This window comes from Alosa pseudoharengus, unplaced genomic scaffold (assembly GCF_046254945.1).
Source record: "Alosa pseudoharengus isolate Yale_2024_CS ecotype anadromous, Long Island Sound unplaced genomic scaffold, YU_APseudo_1.1 YU_APseudo_1.1_scf_10, whole genome shotgun sequence".
Lineage (NCBI taxonomy): Eukaryota > Metazoa > Chordata > Actinopteri > Clupeiformes > Clupeidae > Alosa > Alosa pseudoharengus.
In genome coordinates this window covers 6,199,527-6,216,690 of record NW_027468565.1, presented here as the reverse complement: position 1 = coordinate 6,216,690, position 17,164 = coordinate 6,199,527, and the positions used below count along the sequence as shown (strand labels likewise).

The 17,164-nt window shown below is 42.5% G+C and overlaps 1 protein-coding gene across 6 annotated transcripts in view; it reads right to left on the bottom strand.

Moving 5' to 3' along the window:
* Positions 1 to 16,540, bottom strand: part of mef2aa (myocyte enhancer factor 2aa) — a 97,129-nt gene extending 80,589 nt beyond the window's left edge. The window contains exons 1-2 of one of the 6 annotated variants that reach the window (XM_076262309.1): positions 16,240 to 16,540; positions 8,993 to 9,172 (exon numbers count right to left, since the gene is read on the bottom strand). The gene's annotated coding sequence lies outside the window, so the exon portion shown is untranslated. Of the gene's footprint in view, positions 1 to 8,992; positions 9,173 to 13,203; positions 13,381 to 16,239 lie in introns of those variants that run through there. The other 5 variants (XM_076262301.1, XM_076262317.1, XM_076262325.1 and 2 more) reach the window with 5 other exon arrangements.
* Between the last annotated feature and the right edge of the window lie 624 nt (positions 16,541 to 17,164).

Genomic DNA, 17,164 nt, shown 5'->3' with positions numbered 1-17,164 from the left:
GTGTCGTTTCATTTCTAAAACCACTGGTCATTTTAGTTTAGGCACTCTCTAACTACTAGGCAGGGATGACTGTGGAGAGCAGCATCTTGGGCAGGGACAAACCCTGAGCCACCACAATACCAAGACACCCCAGAGAGCAAGGGAGGAGGAGGGAGGCTGCTCAGCCTTGTCTGCCATCCCAAGCGGAACATTTTTCATTCTAAAATATAGATGTGCGCTTACATAAAATTCTGCTGGTTGCACCACCACTTCCCCTATTTTTTTATTTGTCATGCAAGCCAACCTTTGATTGAAGACTATTCCTTAGAAAATTCTTCAAGTCATGCGGCAAAAACAAGAACTCTTTGAAACTGCTCAATGCCAACCCATGTTCTTTTTCCACACGATGAGCACGTTGCTGAGTTTTTTCGGCTGTTTTGTTTAGCTGTCATATTTGTATGAAAGCCGACTGTGTGGCTATGGGAACACTAGAAGAGTGGAGCGCAGTCATTATCATATCTTGCGCTTTGTTTTTTTTTCACAACAGCATTTACATAGATGGCTTCAAAGGGCTTCCTCCTGTGTATGTGTGTGTGTGTGTGTGTGTGTGTGTGTGTGTGTGTGTGTGTGTGTGTGTGTGTTTTTTTGGGGGGGGGGGGTAAGTTCCTGAGTTCATACAAGACAATATTTAATTATAGAAGGACAGCGAGAGAGGACTGGGCTTGAGGAGGCCTCTTAAAATACCTTTCATATGAACATCAACAAACACAGGAAGCTCACATGTATGAGTTTAAAGTGAGCAGAGGATAAGGGTGAGGGGGAGAGATAGAGAGACAGATACTAGAGAGAGAAGGAGAGGGAAGCAAGAGAGAGAGTAAGAGACACAGCAAGCCTGAAACAGAGCAAGTGAAAAAAATCATGAGTGCAAGAGAGAGAGAGAGAGCGAGAGAGCGCGATGAGGAAGAGAGAGAGAGAAAGAGAGAGAGAGAGAGAGAGCAGAAGGACAGGGAGAGAGAGGGCCAGACTCAGCTGTTGGCCTCTCCAGGAATCTTTTTAGACCAACTGTTCCCTGACTGCCCGCGGTGCTGACTGTGGCCTGGTCTGGCCACCAGTGGGGCGGCCTCATCTCCCCTCTCTGTGCGATATGGACGGGGACAGGGCCGGTAGCACAGGCAGCTGACCCAGAGGACCGGTGGGGGGTGGGGGTGTGGGAGTGGAGGGGGTGGCACTGGGACGGAGGGGCCCCTTCGGCGAGATAAGGGGGGGGGGGCGGGGGGGCAGAGAACAGCTGAGATACCGATGGAGTGGCGTTTACTATTTCACCTGGATCAGCAGAGCGGAGCGGAGCGCAGCGGGCCAGGCCAGGGTAGGGCAGGGCTGGGGCGCGTTTACGAGAACTCGCAAGCCCTAGGAGCAAGAGAGGGCAATACTGGCAGCTGGCCTATCAGGAGCACAAACACTATCAGTCACACACAACACCCACACAAGCACACACATAACTACACACACACTCAATCACTCTTGGAGATAAATGCACACAAACACATGCACATATACTCACACACACACACACACACACACACACATATACTGTAGACGCACACACAAACAGTCATGTAGTCATGTACACACAAATAGGTACACCTAAAGATATGCTGAAAAAGGCTGGCAATATTTATCTACCAACTTTTAACTGACTGACTTGTATGCTGTCCATTATCAATCAATTATCAATTCACTTCTAGGAGAAGTCAAAAATTACATAAAATTACTTTCTTTTTCATGACAGCTATTGTACACTACATGTATGGAGATTTAACAAAAAAAAACACTGAAGACATATTATCTCCCACACCCACCCTAGCCAATTAGACTGAAATTAAGATGTTTGGAGTTCCATTTAAAGACTGCCTTTATGGTCATAATAAACTATCTCAATAACAATTCAGCTTAGCTCCAAGTCACAACTCTTTCGCTTAATTTAATTAACATGAGGGCTTTCATTAAAAGAAAAAAAACACAAGTAAATAACAAGCCAGCTCTTTCTCTCTCTCTCTCTGTCTGTCTCTCTGGTCCCAGGCACCCATTGTGATTTAGTAATTTCGCTTAGGTTTACTACGTGAGTGGCGTAATGTTTTCCTTGGTCGGTGCTGCCAGGGCTATTAGCTGCTGGAGGGAGGGATGATGTCATGGACTCTACAACTGATATGTCCCAGCCCTCTGCTTCCTCTTCTCCTTACAAGGCAGAGGTCAAGTGCTCCGCATCGCCTTGTGTTTCTCTCAGGCTGTCAGCCCTCCTAGTCGGGTTGGTTCACTTTTTCATTTTCCTACAATGGGGTTAGGGGCCAATTGACAGGTAGATGGACCACATTGACCGGTTGTTGACTGAAAGACTTCATATGCAGAGTGGATGGTGTTTCACTGAGTTTTGAGTACCAGTAATAGAGAATTTACTGAGAAGGCAGACAGGATTTTGCAGTTAAGTATTAAAGTCTGCCTTGCTGAGCTTTTGGTTTGCTCAAGTGTGTTTTTCAAATTCCAAAAGGTTAGAGCTGATATTTTGAAAGAGTTCAGGAGAAAGAATCCTTCAAAAACATGAAAGACTAAGCTACAAAAGAGGCTCGTGTAAAAAGTTAACTGCAGGATGAATGATCTCTCTTGTGAGGAGGACCACAGAAGATGACATGTCACAAACCACAAAGGTCACGCACAATAGGAACTACGTCTGCGCCAGCCAAGCTTTTATAACAGCACTTCACAGACAAATTTACCATGTGCTTTAAGTAAATACATTGTGTCATGCTGTCCAAAAAATCTCGGACTATCTCTACCCTGCAAACAAAGACAGACTTCCAGTTGTGCCTTGCCTGGAGTGACACCAAACACACAGTGAAATAAAGAGCAAGTCATATTAATGTACAACCCCAGTAGTATCTGAATTCCTCAAACCAGATAAAACAAAACCTAGACCTTTGGTCTGTCAACATAAAAAAGGAACAAAAAATGACATCAAATGAGGTATCTGGTTCATCCTGTTCAACCTAGGGTCCTCACTCACAGCACTAGGTGGAGGTATGAATTCTGTCTCGCTGCTGTCTAGAGGGGGGGGGGGGGGGGGGTTGGGGTGCTAAAGCAAACCCGACGGCCGTTTAGGTCACTTCCACTCCCCAGCAGTAAACACCAGGCACCGGGCCTGGCCGGAGGATGGAGGGTGACGGGGACAGGTCATATCCCCCTGGCCCCTGGGCCGCTGGGCCCGGTTCACAGACGGGGGAAAAAACACGGATGTGAGACCTCTCTTCCTGCAGCCCGCAGGGACAAAAGCAGCTGCAGGAGGCCCCCACATTTCCTACTGTACCATGGGCAGGCTAGCACTAGAAGGTGGGGGTCAGGCTATTGCCTTTGTCACAATCTCCCAACTCACAGATGTGAAGGCATTTTTAAGTACTTTAATTCCTCTTTAACAAACCAAACAAACGAATGCACAATGAAATAATACTGCATAAGACTGCTTGCCATGAAATCTGAAGCAGCAGCAGCAACACCACGTGTCACTCATCTTGACGCACTTACAGTTGGGAGTTTTACGCACACGTTTTTTGGCCTGTGAGGCAGCTCTTTACCCATCTGTCTCGGCAGGGGGCTCTACAGCTTGTGACAGAGATTACACGTGGAAGCTCTCACACTCATTGAGAGCGCATCCAGTTTCAGCAGCAGCATCACTCTGTGTGTGGTGTGCAGGAGGGCTGAGACACTAACGCCACACAAAGGGACACACCCAGCCGTGACAGGCAGGTCTGCTTTTGTGACTTGAGTGCCAAACATGCCTTTATATTGCTCTGACGCAAGCATGAGATTCAGGAATGCCTGAGAATGCACCAACTCCCAAACTGAAGAACGTTTAATCTGGTGTCAACATCTTTTGAAAACATGCACACACCATGTATATTGCCAACAAAAATATGGTTCTGGTGTCCTATTATGTCTGTCAGAGAATTTGCGGTAGAAGTTTTGACACTTCTCTGTAAGACGGAGGGTAAGAGAAAGAGAGAGAGAGTGAGGAAAACAGAAAGAGTGTGACACACAGAAACATAGATAGAAGAGAAAAAGACAAAACTATTTTCACACGTGACAGTATCAAGGTCTACACAAATTTTCGTAGTTGGCTCACATATCCTGTGCATGCAGCGCTACATACTCCTGCGGTTTTGCTAACATACATATCAGTGCCCTGCATGCAACAGACAGCAGTCAGATACCCACAGTGGCCTGGTGCAGGTGCAACCACCCTCCACTCCAACCCCCACCCCCTTTGCAGCAGCCCCCACCACACATGATTACAAGCCCCCAGTGAAAACCACAAGGGTGCACACTCACCCCTTGAGCTGAGAAACCAGCTTCTCTGCCTCACACCCACATAGGTTGGCAAAGTAGCACGAGGTATGCTTGTGGTGAATTTTTTAATATACCCTCCACAAAACTATGCTACTGCAATGTGGACTTCACATTCAGTAGTTTTTTTATGAGAGTGATGTTATTACCTACACTAAGGAGATTATATTTTTGGTGCAGTTTGTCTGTGTGTGTAGTAAGATTATGTAAAAGACTAACAGCCTGATTTTCAAAAAAACAATTGTGGAAAATGTGCCATGGTCCAAGGAAGAACCATTTGCAATTCTGAACTGGATCTGATTCACCGGGTGTCTCGATGAATTTAGTTTTACTGTTGCTAATGTTGTGAGATATGGCATGTAGCATTGTCCCTCTGATAATGATCTGCTGTGGTATTATGAATAGCTATATATGAATAGTATTTGTTTTGTCTACAAAATTTGGAGAGGAGAGTGGCTAACAGTGACACTTGACTTTGCTGATAAGTGATACCGGTTACCAATATAAAATGTCCCACATCTGACTGTATGAAGGCAGTGGATGCTGTTTCACTGGGTTCAAAGTGACCACTGTTACAGAGGAGCTTAACACAGATATCAACACGATGACTCAGCCTTTGGCTTACGATGATATGAAGACTTATTTTCTGTGTCTGCAGTACCTTGGGAAGGGAAATAAATGGTCTAGCAAGAACGCCAGGGCAAAACAAACATCCATCTCTTTATCAAACGTGGGGAGTTACTGGCATCAGAAAAATAATAGATCAGAACTTCAGGTCTGTCAGCAGTAAGATCGCCCAAACAGCAATGATCTGGATGAGAGAGATCAAGAGAGACGACTGTAAATAGATTGTTTCTGTGTGAAAAACAATAAAAAGTTCAAGACTGTCCCAGTCCTACTGGCCTTATTAGAAAGCTCTGTTTCAGATTTTGCTCCGTTTTCATTTTTTTTTCAAAGAGAAGGAGCACACCGGGAAAATGGGTAATTTATGTTACGCTCGATGCACTTGCCACAGTCAGTTTCTTTCTTTCTTTTCTTCCCTTCTCCAACTCTTTTTACCCCCGCCAGTGAACGCCAGTGTTTGTTTTCACAACCTCTGGGTCATTCTAACTTCTCTTTGAATGGCACCCTTAACCCTTCACTAGTTGTGGTCAGTTAAAGCAACGCAGCGAAGGCATGGAGAGGGGGATCAGAGCCGTAAAGAGGATTAGTGGAAGATTTGGGGCTAACGCTCTGAAAGTGTGAGCCTGGCTACTGATGCTCCACCACAGCCACGAGCAGCCGAGCTGAGGGTGAGGCAGGCGAGGAGGGCACCATCCACCAACACCACCTTTGCCCCCGACACCCAGGACAAGGGTGAGGCTGAGGCTGACAGGGACGGGTACAGGACAGCCATCCCTGAGCTACTTTCTCTACCCCTCCTTCTCCACTGCCCAGAATGTTCTTTGCTTTGGCCCTGCTCAGCAGCGGCAGCAGCAGCACATGTGCTGACTGGACTGGCACAGGGCGGCTTAGCGTCCCGAGGTCGCCGCCAAGGTCGAGCCAGCTGAAAGGTCACAGCGCAGCCATTCTGCTAAGATGCGTTACAGGGTAGAGCACGCAAGGTCGTGCTCTTGTGTGTGCAGTCAGCCAGTGTATGCAGATCAAACACATGTTGGCATGAGACGTCTTGGTTAATACATCCAAATGTATCATAAGAAATAAGGGATTTTGTTTAAATAGTTACTGTAGGTTGGGTCACATGCAATAGAAAACATGATACAATAAACATAATCTCATCAAGGGACAAAAAACCAGACAGGGGAGTTTTACTTCATATACATCTAATTTTTCCAAAACTCAACTGAATGGCTTTACTTGTGATAGTTGTGACCATAAGTGTACTGGAGGATCAAATAACACACGCAAAAAGAGTATTTACAAGAAGTTTTGACTAACTGACTGCTCTATGTAGAAATGCTTCACGTGCCTGGGTTATGTAAGGAATAATGTATAGAACGCTGGTCATTATTGGGAAAATAAGTCCCGACGGGGCGAACCGGACCACGACGCGTCAGCGGAGCGCCCATTATTTAGAGGTCCTTAGGCGAAAATAATGACCGGTAGAACTTTGGGAAATCCCATTCAAGTCAATGGAGCGTTCTACCTTCATTGTGAAGAGCCGTATAATAAATCAAAGATAACAGTGCCGAATTACAAATAGGCCTATACCTTTATTGTCTGCCATGATCATAAACAGATGTGCTGTGCAGTTTAGACTTTTCATTGTAAAGATACAATACCTCTTGGAAAGGGATCATTTCACTGTCTAAATCAGTCAACAAAACTATGTACCATATAAAAATACAAAACCTCAGAAGAATACAGAAGAGAAATATAACTAATTTCAATGAACAAACTTAAAGGAAGATATGATTCTATGATTCAATGTTTCTGTGTTTCAATGATCTAGAAGCAGACAGGAACACATGAAGCAGATACTACTCTTTTCACAGGAGCTACTTTTCAATTGCTCAATTCAGAAACCAAACTGAGAAGAACAGATGGTCTATCAACCATAAAAAGACTTTTCCCAGTGATAATTAAAAAAGAACCAACCAAAATACATTCAGCAGACCTGTCTAGACACTTAATTTTAGATCTAATTCCCTTTAACATGTGCATGTTTAATTATAGCTTTTATTGATGCCTCATCTTATTTATTGTTTTCTTCTGGATGTAAGTGTCTAATCATGATTCAATAAATATTCACATTGAAACTTTATCTCTGTGAAAGTAAGCAGTATTTATAAAGTACATTTGTTGCACAACATTGTTGCCAAGACTGGATGCTAACCGCCAGGCTTGGAAATCATCATCGCTACTATTTAAGGGCCTGCCTAATAAAGTTATAACCGTGGAGCCTTCTAACCTGATAGATGGTTTTATTTGGCAAGTGCCAGTGGAACCCTATTTACTGCAGGTAGGCGCAAGCTCAGTTTCGTGCGATTGCAGAGGCAAAGGAAAAGAATGAAAACAAAAACACAAAAAAAGAGTGAGGAGTGAATATCTGGATGGGCTCTATGAGAATGAAGTTTTTTTTCTCCCCACCGCTGGTTGGGTATCCGTTCAGTAACTACAGACGGTGGGACAAGGGCGCTGTGGTGCGCGGCCGAGAGGCAGCCAGAGGCTTCTGGTTTTGGAAGTCCCCGCAGCCCCTGATTGCTGGGTGACCCCTATGGGACTTAAGCATTCCTCTGGCTACAAGAGTGCTCCAACAACCACAGATAACACAGAGGGATAGCAGTCCACAACCAGAAGCTAAGTGCCCTGTTTGTGTATGCACATGCAGTAGTCATGCATATGAATACTATTACACTTTTATGTGTTAAAAACAAAAGTGCAGGCCTCTTTTTATTCAATAAAAGATGCCATGAGATGGCTCCCAAATGGGGGAGCCTAGAAGCATGGTGCTGGTTGCCCAACACAGACGAGCCATGGCTAAAACATTATCTGCAGGGCTCTAGATTCTGCATTCAGTCTCCAGGTCTCACGGGAGAATGCTGGAATCTCCAGTTTAGTGACGGTGCTCCAATGAACAATGAATCATGTTGCCCACGATGCCCAAGAAGAAGAAAAAAGAAAAGAGACAAAAAAACCTCTGCTCAGAACAAAAAGGAAAAACAGAGGGAGGTTGTAATGGATTGGGTGCAGACGTATGGGACATTCCTTCAAGCTGATCAGAAGAAATATTTGGAGCATAATTGACAAAGTGCCTTCACGCCTCATTCTTAGAAGAGGGATGGACTTGCAACATGACGGCGTGCTGGTGAATCATGGCTGCGAAATACACAGACAATGACCGACGTTTTTGGACATGGCTATGTTTTCATTTCACAGATGCTAATACAGTGGATGTCAAGCTTTGAGCAGAACTATAGTTGTTGTTCTCTTGTGTTTTATTATTATTATTATTATTATTATTATTATTTATTCCAAAGAAGTGTCATACTGGCCACCAATGGATTGAATAAACATGCATCACTGATTTGTCTTTGAAGTAGCATTACAACTTTTTTATGGAAAAGCAACTATGACTTATCATCATCATCATGGAAAATAGTTTTTATTACCAACCATACCTTTGTGACATCAAAGAAAAGAATAACCAGCATACACAAAAAAAGGCTCTATTTCACCTGTTTCCATTTCACTACAACTTCATGTTTGGGATCAGTACAAAGGCTGAGTCAGCTCCACCTGAACGCTGCTTTGACTCTGAATGCTGGCTGCCGTTACTGTGCACTGCTCTGAGCAGGCGGTGATGTTGTTCAAACTTGCATGTTGGATACACTCCCACAACCGTGTACAACCCCCCACGCAGACACGCTACTCAGTGTTGCTCCATCACAGACATGTGATTTCATGTGTTACATGGACATTTCCCTTCCCTCCCTCCCTCCCTCTCTCCCCCCACCCCCGGTGGCAAGCACTGGAATTATGAGGTCAAGCGGAGGGTGAGAAAATACTTTAAAGAGATGACATGCAAAGAGGAAATGTTTAAAAACACACTGGAATGCTCATTTAAATGAAAATGGTCACTGTTTCATATAATGATAAAAAAGGGAAAAATAGGACTCACCCCACTATCAAAGCAGCGATATCCTCTTTGCAGGATCAAGAATATCCAGCTCCAGCCTTTTGCTTCCTTTGTATCTCTCTTTCCTTCTCTCTCTGTCTTTCTTGCACTCGTCCTTTTCTTCAATGCTCCTCTCTTGTTTGAGCTTCCTGCTGATTTCTCCTCCTTGAGAAAAAAGCTGTCCTGGGAGAGGGAGAGAAGAAAGTGTCTCGCTCAGTGATTCAGAGGCATGGTGTAAACGCCAACCTTCTCCTCTCTGACAAGCGGCGTTAATTGCAGATCAGACTCGCCCACACACCCTCCACTTCTCCACTCTGTCTCCTGCAAGGAAGCTGAGACCAGCCGGTGATACTGAAGTGCTGCGAACAGCTCAGTGGGAGACTCAGTATCCACCAACCCCCCCCCCCCCACCCTAGCCCCCTTCCCCAATCCCCATCAACACAACACATACTGTACACACACATGCACATACACACACACACACACACACACACACACACACACACACACACACACACACACACACACATAGATATTACAGTCACACATACACACACACACACACACATACCAACACATAGATATTACAGATTCACACACACACACACACACACACACACACACACACACACACACACACACACACACATATACACAATTACACATAGACACACATAAACACATTCAGTGCACATACAACCCTCATCTCTTTCTCCACCTGAACAGCACCCTCAGAGTACATCCCAGCAACGCAAGCTGAAGTTCCATATGCACAGCCAAACCATTATAAACAGGCATGAGTCACAACAAAGCATCGTTCCCGAACCTCAGGGTAAATCAGGGTGATCCTCTCCAATACTGAAAATGACAGAGCCCATGTCAGTGCAGACAATACGAATGCCAGTGACAAAGACAATTTGTCTCTGAAATATCCCTCATGATTTAATAGTTGTATTATAATCTCATCTCATTACGGTTCACCCTGGGGGGGCATCATCACGGCACTGGCCTCTAGAAGTGAAGAGTAATGTGCAACTCAACTGCATGCCTGACACGTCACATCCCATGATGCTCTCCGTGTGACACCAACAGGGCCTGTGTTAGTCAAGGCTGGGCATGACATAAGCTAATGACTGTTCAGAAGCATCGGCCGCCACTATTGGCCAACAGGGCCTGTAACATGAATGCAATTGACAAAAAGGGGGTGTGGGGTGAGGATCCACTCAAGATGTTTTTTTGTTGCAATGAACAAAGAAAGAAAGAAAGAAGGAAAGAAAGAAAGAGATGGCAGAGGAAGGAAAATTCAATACTTATATCAGCATCTATCTCTGTCTGTCTCTGTATGGATTAATAAACAGCACCTGCAGAGTTCATTAGGAAGGTTCTTGCTCCCCTTGCTTTACCTTCAGTTGGGAAATATGGAGGAACTCAGAAAACCACATAATTGGTAATTATTCACTGAATATTGATATGATGTAAAGTAGAAACATGAATCAAAGCACAATTCTGTTGTTTGCTTGATTTAATTTAATTTGTTTATTAATTATTTAACATCTTTGTATTAAGATCTATGACAATTTGGTGTACTTCGAACCATGACTGAACATTTTTATTTACTCTGGAGAAGAAAATCGGCCCAAAGACAGCTAAGTATGGAAAGTGGTGGACAAAAAACATCAATACGTCTTGCTCATTCTCAAGCCCTTCTATTAGATCATGAACAGAGAAAAGTAAAAAATAATATGAAATGTCACAGACAACTTCCCCCACTGAAAATACATATTAAAAATGGAATTATAACTTGCCGCTGTCTTAACACATTTCCTTTTTCATTTCTGATGGGGACAATACAATAATATTTGACACTATGAACTAACGTTTCCACTTGTTTATTTGAACAGCACTTTCAGTCAAACACTCTCTGAGTAACAAGACATGCTCAAACTGTACCAGTGCTGATTTTTTTGTTCTTAATTTAAGACATAACACCCCACTTAATTATCAGTGGATCTTCAGGGACCATAAATTGGTGGAAATCCATGCAGCCAGAGTCACCAGAGCTCCTAACTGCTGGCCCTGAAGCTTTCTTTAAAGGCAAACAATCAGCACCGACAGACCAACACTGGTCCTGAGGTCATTTTAATGACTGCGTTGCCTGACCTGATTGCCTCTCTCCTGGGCCCTATAATTATGGATGAAGTCAGACAGCGAGCACAAGCAAATGCTGAGAACTCATTAATTCTGGAACTGTGGACAATTGTGTAAATGCAGCATGAAATGCTTAGCTATTTCATTAGCATGAAAATATATATATTTCTGAATACTAACACATTATGAGAGATAAAAATGCATTATTCGGCAGGTATGACATCTCAATAAATGAGGTCACAGCGAAGGACACACCATCAAACCTTTTAGTCATCATTGGTTATTTTGCTTCTACACTGATTAGAAAATTGCAGCATGCACTGAAAAAGCTAAACCCTGTATTTGACAGAGCCTCCTTGCCACCATAGCTTAGCTTATGGTCATAATAGATGTATGTTCTGAACAGTAACTGCCTTAAATGTGTTTCTGGGTAATATAACGTACGGAGTATAACGGTGACTATTATACAAATACAAGATAAAAAAAAAATGCATCCAAAACAGTAAAATAAAAATAAGCACTTCAGGATGGCCTATAGACAGAATGCGCGTCGCTGAAGTTCAGCAGCTCCCTCTCAACTTAACTATGAATGTAATCATCCACAGGCCTTACACTTGTACTTGCAATACGCCGCAGTATTTTCTGGGTCAGAAGAAACAAGGGACTGTTGCAAACACATGGTCAGCTGAAGACCCCCTGATAGAAACGGGCTTTGAGTCTTATCAATGAGTTAGACAAACAGTAATGGGACAGTCCGCTAGGTATAGGAGATGATCCACATCTCGCACTGGTGCCAAATAACGCGCGTTGGCAGTGTGAATTATAGGACTGAATCCAAACTGCATTTCTGTTATTCCTAACACATGAAATTAGAGCTTTCCAGAAACAGCTTTTCTGGCTATATAGAACTATTGGTTCTCACCCATAATCAGTTCATTCTAATGTGAGACTTCGGGATACTAGCTGTTGAGATGAGTGACCAAGCAGCACCATCTATATTTCACCCCTAAGTAAGAACAGCTATCACTGTGAACACATGAAAACACTTAAACGCATGGCCGACCTGGTAGTTCTGTATGCGAAAACTATTGGGATGTTTATTCTCAATGATGCGTCACAGATCTGTTGTAGAACTTCGGCGACAGTAATTTATTACAAGTAAATGATCAATCCTGATGGTCAATATGATGAGCTATATTACAATGTTATTCAATCTAGACAGTATTTGCAATGTTCACGCGTAAGTTTCTAAACACCGTTATACAGAACAGCGCGTAAAGCGTAATTTGAAGAGTCTGACAGCGTACAGGCCTGCATGTCAACATCCTATTACAAGCCTATTCGGTATTTGATATTTCCAAACAACGCATGGCGTGACTGTAATATGACTGAATGACTTTTGAAAGTGACAGCGGTACCTGCTAGAGTGTGGTGCCAAAATATTAGTTCAATGACCGTTGTGAGTTTATCAGTGGGATAAACCTTAGCCTAAGCCTTTAAAATAACTATACTTTTGGCGAACTAACAAAGCCTTTTCACCATATAAACATTAACGTGCGTCCACTGTAAACTCGGCGTAGTAAAGGTCTTTAACCCGGTCAATATTTTTCAAGCGCTTCTTCTCGCATATAAGCTACACGTAGTTTCTCATTTTAAAGGTAAATATCCAGACTAAACTATGTGTATATGGGTGCTGTTCGCTCTAATATGGCTAATACAGTGAAGGTGCGATAAAAACGACATTGAATGTGTATTTCCTTTAATGTACAAGCAAACGCGAACATCGCTCGGCAGTTCAGCAGAGAAAGCGAAGGAAAACATATGAAGAAAGAAGTAAACAGAGATTGAAATTTCTCTGGCAGGCTGGGGAAAAGTTTACGACCAATTGTAAGATATAAAACTAATCACGGATAAATAAAAAAATATCAGACAACTTCACAGCTAACATTACATTTAGTTGGCTGAAGACTAGATTTGCCCCGTCCCACTCTACGTCTCCCTCTTGCGCTTTCCCTCTTCAAGTCGAGGTCCTCGGTGTAATATTGTTGCTATTTTTTGCTACTCACCTTTTTCTCCACAGTCCCTCGCTGTATATAGATACTCTGTATCAGTGACTCCAGCGGCTACGATGTGACATAAATGTATTTTCAGTCACATTGACACACGGGCTTCTATTTTAGGGAGCTGACAAACTCAGAAGAAGCAGTCTCTTGTCAGTGAGAGGCTCCTCCCCAAATCTGACGAACGCCAGACGAAATCAACCTCCTCCTACTCGTGTCTCATCAACATTACAAAGAAATAAACTTACAGCCAGGTTGCCGTTTGCATTTTGATTAAGTTTTTAAGTATAGTTAAGCTAACTACATTAATTTTATCTCGAGTGAAATAGCAAAAAGCAATTTAAAAGTAATGACCAGGGACGTTGAAGGAAATGTCATGTGATGAAGACAGGAAACTACTCCATAGCCTTAATATGACATCACCTGGGCTCAACAGAGACAGAGAAATCTGTCAAGTCTGAAAGCACGAGCGAAAAAGTAGCCTATGCTCGTGCGTCAAGAAGCTTAGCCTGGGACAACTACTCTCAGACACAACACTGAGACATGTGGCTGTGGGTTTGACACAATCGACAAGCGCGAGTTCAGGGGTCACACTAATACAACCCATATCAATTATTTTACACCTCAACTCGTCTTATATTTTATATGAATATTCCTTTTAATATTAAACACGGTTGCTAACTGCGCTCCCTTAGATACGATTGACGTCATGCTTGCAAGACAAACAGCAACAATAGGACCGGGCATTTTAAAGTGACATACTTCTAAACCAATTGAATCTCAAAGCGGTTCTTCAGTAACCAATTGGTGAAATGAGTTGGTTGAAGCGTAAGTCGCATGTGGCGGTGTCACGTGTAGTTGCAGGATCTAAGGAAGAGGTGGGGTACAGTACAGGAATTGTTTTTGCTGGGATTTAAAGACACAGTTACCCAGAACAGCACAATTGCTTCACCAAGGAGTTAGGCCTTTATTGACACAAGACCTTAATGCAAAAGATACATTTCTATATGTTGTGAAATAATTGTTTTGCTTCAAAGGATAAATAAGTGCACTGCAGTATTCAACAACAATTTCCTCTTACATGCAACAATACAAAGAAGAGAAAAACCAGACATTTGAAAACTTTTTAGGCCTATATAGAAATGTAGGGGATAGTCAACTAGCTAAAAATAGCTGGACAAATCAAATTTGCCATTTTTAAATTTACATTTCCTTTATATTTAAGGAATAATTGGACAGTAGACTATTAGGATTCCAAATATGCACTGAACCATACATTTAGTAAATTTAGTGTTTTCATTGGGTATTGTACTTAACCTAAAATTTGAATGATTTATCTAATATAGAAGTGTTCTAAATGACATTCGTGTTATGTCAAAAATTAAATAAAAATTCTTTGTTCAATATAGAAGGCACTGTAATTAGTAATTAGTGTGTAAGTACATTGGTATTAGATACAATTTCAGATTCTGCTTGTTTATAGTTTTGACCTACAGTCAAATAAGTGTATGTGTGTGTGTGTGTGTGTGTGTGGTAAGTAAACTTTTGAGAGAAAAAAGTGTATGCTTAAATAAACATAATTACCCCAGTAAATCTCTCTGGCGGCAGTGGTAAACATTATTTGTAAAGTCTGTCATTTTGAGCAAACTGTGTTGACCTCAATATGAATGCCATGATACTCGCTAACCCAGGCTAAACAGAGGTGAGAGCCTAATATTTCAACAGAACCCAATTGTCGTAATGTTAAGGTATCATCTCCAGACAGCTGTGGCTTGCTGAGGGGAACAAAATATGGCACCCCACCTGTGTCATTGTGAGCTCCTATCAAAACCACAGTGGTTTCAGGTCAAGCTGACCATTATGAAGATACATACAAAAATTAAAACAAAAACTTAAAGAATTTAGAAACTTCTCCAGCATAGCAAGGTGGAGCTGATGTGGAAAAAATGTTATTCAAAGTAAAAAGGTAAATGCCTGGTATTTAGTAGATGCCTTTATCCAAAGTGTTAAGTTTTTCAGCTTTTTAATTATTTAATTCATATTACAGAAAGCACATGTCAGATATGAAAGTATTAATGTTGTTATTCTACGATAAAATGTAAATGTATTCCACATTTTAATGTAATCTAATATTATATGATAAGATTGTGTGTATTAACAGTTTCGTCATGATCTTGAAGGGAACTCAAAACTAGGGGAAGCTTAGGCGATGAGTCTTATTCATTGCAGGCCCTTACTCCAACTTTCACTTGCCTCCTCTCCAGACACATGATCAGGGCACAGTTTACACCAGTCATTGTTGTAACAAGAGGAAAAGATATGCTCGTCTGAGCAATCACACAGACCCTATTAACAGACTATCAGCATTTCTCCCCCTAATCCTCCGACCATGGCCACAGATAGTGTCTAAATCCCTCATTATATGCCCTCAATGTCTCGGCATTTGTTACATTTTTGTGGGTTTATTTCTCCCTCGCCATATTTCTATGTGAATCCTCGCAAAGCCTGAGTCATATATAAAAATAGTGCTGCCAGCCAGCGTGACCCGTAGACTCTGCTCTGCAAACATGAGCTGCATCAGACCCCCTGCAAACCGTACCAAACTCCCAGCCACCTGTGGTCAGAAGATTAGAGGAAGAACTAAGCGCCCTCTTTAACTTTCCACTTAAAATATAAAATCAGCCGCTGTGGGCAAGAGCAATATTTTGATTCCGCATATATTTTATTTCTTATTGTCTGTCTGTTTCAATGTGGTCTAGTCTCTATGTTTGTTTTTCTCATTCTCAAATTACAGTAAATCACAACCATTCTCATTGGTGCGTGTCAGCATGCTTTGTAATGAATTAACATGAACTAAGCACAATTTGCTTTGTCAATAAAACAATTAATGTATGGTACTGCTGTAACGCTAAAAAATCAGTTTCTTATTTGCTTGTTTTTAGCAATATCAGTTTGTTGCACTAACCAATTCCAATTTCCAACCTGAGTCAAAACATCCTTTAGAGCCCCGCCCCCTGTGTCACACAGTGCCAAGTGTCTCACCTGTTTCTTTCTTGCCACAAAAGCCTTCACAGAACCTGCTGTTCAGGCTGAGTCCTCAGGTGTGGACGTTTACGTTTCTTTTCCCTCAACATAAAAACTCTTATTTTTCCCTCAGCCTCTTTTCTCTCTCTCTCTCTCTCTCTCTCTCTCTCTCTCTCCTGCTGACTCTCTTTCTTTCTTGCTCTCTCTCTCACTTGCCTCCCTCTCAATGCTTTGCTTTTTCAAAGCCAGACCAGCTGGCTTTGGATGGTTTCCTTCTTGCCCCTGCGAGGCCTGACTTCACACCCGCTGCCTCCTCTCGTTCCTGGGTCTTTCTGCCCAGAGCGGGCTGGGCGACAGCAGTTTGAAGGCTGGGATCCCAGATGGACGTGGACATGCCGGGCATGCGTTGTGTGACAGGGCTTGGCTCAGGGGATGGCTGGAGCAGGCGCAGCTGTCACTCACGCATGCCGAGGGTGTTGGGTGCATTTTCATTATATGTTATAATTATTAATATAAGTGCGAAAATGTGCCAAACCAAAAGCAGAAAGTCAGATGACTTGTCGTCCAGAAGAGAAATTGGAAGCACTGAAAATGCTGTTGAGAACTTAATCACATGAGCTTTGAGATGGTCACGGAGACGCTGGCAAAGATTGGACTCAGACTTTGCTATGAAACTAGTCTTTTGACTTGCATTGTGACACTCAATGTTTCAATCCAAATACATTCATCACCTCAATATGTTTTGTATAAACAACTTTCGCATTAAACAAGATATTAATAACCTGTGCATCAGAAAATGAATTAAACTAATATTAATGACCTGTGCATCAGAAAATGGTTTGAACACCAAATAACAGTGTAACAAAAAGTCCAGTGACATAATGTTGACAGCTCTCAATTTTACAAAGATTGTATTTGATTTCTTCACAGAAATACAGTACAA